The sequence below is a fragment of the Bombus bifarius genome, unplaced genomic scaffold (assembly GCF_011952205.1).
Source record: "Bombus bifarius isolate JDL3187 unplaced genomic scaffold, Bbif_JDL3187 scf7180000007986, whole genome shotgun sequence".
Classification (NCBI taxonomy): Eukaryota; Metazoa; Arthropoda; class Insecta; order Hymenoptera; family Apidae; genus Bombus; species Bombus bifarius.
Window position 1 is genome coordinate 162551 of NW_022884368.1, and position 6469 is coordinate 169019.

Below are 6469 nucleotides of genomic sequence, written 5' to 3' on the forward strand. Positions count from 1 at the left end.
TAAAAGCTTATTGGAAACACGTGTATCGTAGACTGGTGCCAAAACCGGTCGCCCAATGGGAAACGATCTCGTTGAAGCGACGCGGTACGCGGTGAACGCTATGAATCACTCGGACGGTTTTAAGTCGGACGTCGTAAACCCGACTTGGCTCGTTCTTCGTTCTCGTTCCCATCCTTGCCGTTCCATCTTTTCTTTGTTTTCCGCCTTTCGTTAGGTGATTGCACCGTGCCACGTTTCGTCTCGTCTCGCTTTCCTCGTCGTTTCGATCGGACGCTTTCACATCGTGTTTCTCTGATATTCTTCCATCGGATCTTGAAGCGCGACGAGCAGAGTAGCGACGCGTGTCGCTATGTTGCTAATTTTCTTAACGTTAGCGAAACGGAACCAAGCCGAAGCGAATTGCATCGCGTCGCATCGGATTGGGTCGCGTGACGACGAGTCGGTTCGAACCAAAGCGTGGGTGTACCCGGTGTTGCAACGTATCACGTTGATAACCGAGTGCCGATAGAGCGACTAGTTTCGCGAAGAAAAATCGCGTCGGTTAGTCAGAGCTTGCGACATTAACTCGCGCGGCGTGATGCATGAGCGACTCCGGCCCGGAGTTTGCATGGTGCGACCCACTTATTCTAGTCTCGGCGAATAAAAGATCGGACGTTCGACCGCGTGCATCGTACGCGTATTTCTTGTCGTATTAAGCATAAAGATACGTTCCTCGTACGCCAACTATGCTCAAATTCTCCTAGATTAGCTAAGATTACATAGGAGAGGGAAGAATCGCACGAGTCGCGAGATTCGCAATTATTATACTTTCGATTGGCGCAACGACGATCGCGCGAACGCGAGAAAGGAAAGCGCAGCTCGCGCCGAGCCGACAACAACTTCCTCTCGGCTGTTGGATATCGCGAACCAACGACGAGCTCCCTGACGAGAGTATTTTATCGTCGATTTGTTCGACATGCTCTTATTGCGCCATTAGTAATCGCGAAACAAGAAAGTAATGTAAACACTCGGATAACTTTGATTTATAGAAACAGGCTATATACCGACTGTCGAAGGAGAATAATTGATGGATAGTAGGCGTTCGTGCACGCTCGCGGTATATGTACGTAACTTTTTCGGTCGTAGCGTCGCGTCTGTTCTAATACGTCAAATCGATTGCGGGACGCGAGCAACGTTTCCCGGTTCGAGATCGTTCGAAGCTATGTAAATGTAAACCAACCAACGAGTCGGAGGCCTGATCGATCAGTTGGAAGAAAGAATTACTCGGTCGCTTTCGATCGGATAACGATCGATATCGGATACGCGTAGATGCGGTAGAACGAATCGATCGATTTTCCAGGATTTTTTTCCAGACGCGAAAAATCGTTTCTATCTGGACGTATTTTGAGGAAAAGTAACGACCACACGCGTTGTCCGAGCAGCAGGCAGGCACCCACGAAACCGAGCGCGTCTTGCCTTTGAGCGGAAACGATTCGAAGGTCTCTGAAGAGAGAAGTCGAGGCCATGCCACCCGGCTAGCCTCGAGGCTTTTTCGCGCTGCTTTCCCCTCCGCCGTGTCCCGCCATCCATCCACCCCACATGCCCCTCCGTAGCACCGTGCCGCCGCGCGCCATCCTTCCTGCACCGATAGCAGGAAGCTGGCACCGTTGCCGTGGTGGTGGTGGAGGCGGCGGCGGCGGCGGCGGCGGTGGCGGCGGCAGCGGCGGCGGCCCCTTCACTCGTTCCACCTCTAGCGGTTTCCCTTTTGCATGCGAAACCACGTGACACTGCCATTGCACGCGAATCTTCGTCTATGTAAAATCTTATCTTTCTTCTTTTCTTTTTTTTTTTTTTTTTGTCGTTCTCTCTTTTCTTCGATTCGTCGATCACGTCGAAGCGATCCGAACGAAACTTTGGAAGAGAAATTCGTTTCAATTGCCTGGAATGCGATGGGATGCGCTGGACCGGGTGCGGTTTGGGGATGCGAGCGTGGGTGTCGGACGAAACGATCGTTCATCGGCCGAGGCTAAGGTTGCGGCTGCGGCTGCTGCTGCGGCTAATGGCTGTTAACGCGAAAGAGAAACGAGATCCGTGGGGTTAGCAGACGGCGAGCGGAGCGAACAGCAGACGGCAAACGGCAGACCGGAACCGATAGCTTTCGCCGGAGGACGCTTGGAGAGCGCGTTGATCGGCAGCCGGTGCTCGCGACACACGATCGAACTTGGCTATCGAGAACGAACGAGTAATACATACATATATCGAACTGGGACTGGAACGTACCGTAACTCGCGCAGACGGCTCGAGGAAAGCGAGAGCGAGGCAACGGAAACGAAAACAAGTAGTCGGAGGACGAAAGCGATTTGCACAAGCGTTATTGGAAGAAGGTACGAGCATTCGCGCTAGGCGCATACGGTCGGATTCTTCCTTTCGATCGGTCGAGCCATGACCGCGTGGAACACGGCGCGTACAGTTTCTTTCCCTTTCGCTTTCGATTCGCGCGACTAACCGAATCGGCGCGTTACGCGACCATGTTCCAAGGTTTTCCACGAAACGAAAATCAATGATCGCGCTGGGAGTCGGAGCGCGCACGATTTCCACGATACTCGAGGCGTTCGTCGCGGCACGGTGGCACACGCAATGACTCACGTACGGTGATTCACGATTCACGATCGCGCCGCGCGCCGTTGCGCTGCTGCGCTGCGACGTAGTCACTCGAGAAAGCCTTATACGCGATGAGACCTCGACGAGATCGTACGTATAATCCGTGCTTCCAACACGATCGTCACGAACGCGTGAACGTGTCGAAGGAATCCTCGAGGCTCTTTCGACGTTCTCGACGCTGCGTCGTCGAACAGGGAATATGCGATTGGAATCGATACCGAAGGAACGGTAACGGCATTCGTTTCCGTTTGTCGCTCCGCGAGCGAGCAAATAGCGAAAGCGAATAGCGAATAGGAATTACGAAAGCACGAGTAATTTTAATAGAAAACTCGTTGGACTGTGATGTCGAAATCGACTTTGCGAATCCGTAGACATCTTTCAACGCCGATCTCTTTCGTTCGATTCCTCGCCAGTATCGGCAATAGCACCATCACCACCACCACCTGTTCTTACGATCGCTTTCATCGATGTAGAACTTCAACCCCAGAACGATAGCTGTCGTTATCGCGGTTACGCAACGACAAACATCGGGCGGACGTCTGCGAACCGATTTTGTTATGTATCTCGTTTCGTGGCTATCTTGCTCCCTGGATCGCGATCGGGCGATAACGAAGTAGCGAAGAAAGTACGAAAACAGGATGGACGCGAATAACGGAATCCTGACAACATCGAAAGCGTCGACGAAACGGGACTCGGTTCACACGGTTTTTCCAACCAAAATGTTCCTTTTCCCGCTGTGTATTTGTTTACCGAGGTTTTCGATAGAAAAAAAAAAAACAAAAGAAAACAGAAAAGGAAAAGGACGGAAGAAAGTATGTACATATTGGAAGCAAGTAGCGCGCGTGTAGACGCGCCGTGTAAATCGTAGAGAACGATGAGAAAGCAGGGAACGAGAGTGCTTCGGCGTTGCAATGACGTTTGCTTTTGACGGCAAGGGCAAAGTACAAGACGCAGTTACGGTGTTCGTCCGACTTTATCGCGACTACCGTGAATCATTTCGATCGTTATTGTCTTCTTGAACGCGGACGTTGTACGCATTATCTGGGTTTTTAGGTCTTTCGCCTGGTGTGCCGCGATACGAACACGAGTAGAGTTTATGTTTTCTTTTTCGTTCGGAAGAATAGGACATGCCGTTCGTTCGTTTCGTTGCAGCCAAGGATAAGCCAGTGTCTAACGTTGGATCAACGCTGCGTTCCCCGTCCATCGCTGCGTCACGCTAAATTCCTACTTCTCGTTTGTCTCGGATTTCGATCGCTGTACCGTTTCCTTTGAACAATGAATTTTCATCGTTCTCCTGCGTAGCACGAAGACCAAGATCTGCAGACCAAGAACGGGGAATCGAAATCGTTCGATGAATAACCGCGGGTCATGCATCGGCGGAACGCGTGCGTCCGAGATAATCTCCTCGGAAGGTCTTATCTGCGATTCGCGTGGATCGTGTTACGCGTTGCGTCGCAACGGGAAGCTAAACAATTTGATCGGGAACGAGGCGCGAAGAGGCGAAGGGTAACGATCGAGACGCAAGCAACGTTTCCACGCTATCGGCGATTCGGATTGCCGGTCGTCGAACAACTGCTACGCTCGTGCTACAGTGTATTGGTAAAGTAAAGTGTACGGCGCAATTAGGTTAGGTCGTTTAACAGCGAGGCTGATTGCAAAATATCGCATCAGCGGCGAGGCTGGCTTGCGTCGCGTCTAAACGCAGAAGGTTCGACCGCTCGCGTTAGACGCTGTGCCGTCGATCGAATTATCGTCGAGAGATAAATTAAATAATACGCATATACATATGCGGCGGAGGATGGCGGACGGTGGCGGCAGTGATAGCACGACGATAAGAAAAATTGATTCGATCTTGCGAAACTGTGGGGAACGTGGCGAGGTTCTGCGCGGAACGATCCATCGCGTGACGACATCTCCTTCTCTCGATGTAGTAGAGGACGTAGTAGAGAAACACGTGCACGCATCGGACGCCAGTTGCGAGTAGTCACACCGAAAGCAAACTCCGATCTTCCGCTACGGCGCAATCAAGGCCGTACTACTGACTCAGCTCGACCAGCTGTTCGTTACAAAGAAAGAGCGCGCGAACGATATCGGAGTCTCGCAACCGCGTGTGCCTTAGATAGCGGCTTCCTGGTGACCTCGGTGCATTAGCACTTCGCAATGCCACGTGTATGCCGTGACAGCGTTCATTTGCCAGCTGCGTTTGCTTCGTTTGTTTGCCGTTTGCACGCACGGCCGACCGCGTGTCGATCGTGTAAGATCGCGTTCAGCTCGTTGGCCGTCGCATTCAGCCTCCGTCTTCGCGGAAAAATATTTCGAATCCCGATGCATACTGTCGTTGGCGCTTTGGTTCGTAGGTTTCTTCCTCGGCGATCGGCGACTTGATCTCTTCGCTTTCTCTTGCCAGAACCTACAAGTGAGGAAAACCAGACGACCACTTCAACGTTCCAAGCCTTGCGTTTTCTTATGTACACAAAATACGTGTGTAAATAGTGGATATATGTATATATATCTGTTTATATCTGTACACACACACACACGTATGTATGTGTCTGGTTATGGCAAAGTGGCCAGATTTCCGAAAGCTAACGGACAAGTGGACGGTTGCCACAGATATTTCGACAGAGATATGGTCGAATATAACCGCCGGTATTACGCGCAATTGCAATCGCGAATCGATCGGCGAGCCCTGGCGATTTCGCGAGCCTTTCGTTCGTATCTTATCGGGCGTTGAGCGAGCAGCAGACGCGTCGTCACCGTCTGCCATCGCACGATGTTCTAGGATCGTTAAGAAGCTCGAGACTACACGAGCACGGGGGAAAACCTGTTCGTTCGCCAAAACCGTTTATTCTTGGAAGAATCGTTGTAACCGACGAGACTTGGCTGCGATGATCGCGATTACGTATTTAATTTCGACAACTTATACCGTATCCGTGGCCGTTCTGCGCACTACGTTCGTAAAAAGGGAACGTAAAACGCAGACAGAACGAGATAACTGCTGTAGCTATAGTACGCGTGGCCGTGCGAAAGGTGTACGAGATGAAAGGAGAGAAAGGATCGAGAGGAGGATCGGCGGAGTCGAGCAAGCGGAAGAGCAAAGAAGAGTAGGAGGGAAAGGTGGTGCAAAGGCCCAGGGCTCGCGCATACGTACGAGCGCATAAATTACGATGTAATTACAAGCCTGGCGATCGGAATCGCCGGTCGAGAGGAGCAGAGCGGATAGATCGGATCTCCGAGGAGAAGAGAAGATCGTGTGGCGAGAGGCCGTCCGTGATCGGTCGCGGTAAGCAGAGGTTAGTTGTCCGAACGGAGGAAAAGCATGACGAAGGGTTCGTCACGGGTACCAAGCAAACGGTATATACGCGACACGAGTCGGAAGCTACGGTGAAACAACACGCGTGAAAAAGAATCGGCTTACAGGTGCATGCGAACGCATCCTGACTCGCGTAACTCCGGTAAAATCACGGCGTGTAACCACAAATCGGAAACAGTCGGCCGAACTTGCCCTGTTTTCGTTGCGAATCGAATGCGTTCGAATTACGCAATATAGGAATTACTGCAGAGCAGACCGGAAGCGTATCATCGAGCGGCATAGCTGGAAGAAAATGAAAAGGGCAAGTGTACAGACTCGAGGTATAGAGCGGAGGGTGAAGCGCGTATAGCGTGAATCGGACGCAACAAAGGTGGACGAGGCGAGGTGTCGCGTGACCGCACGGTACGCTCACGCGCGGCCAACCATCCCAAAGCCCTGCGCCTCGCATCGTGCATTGCCTAGCCGATCGTGAAGCGTGATACGTTCTACGCGGAGAATCGAGCAGAGTTTCGAGCT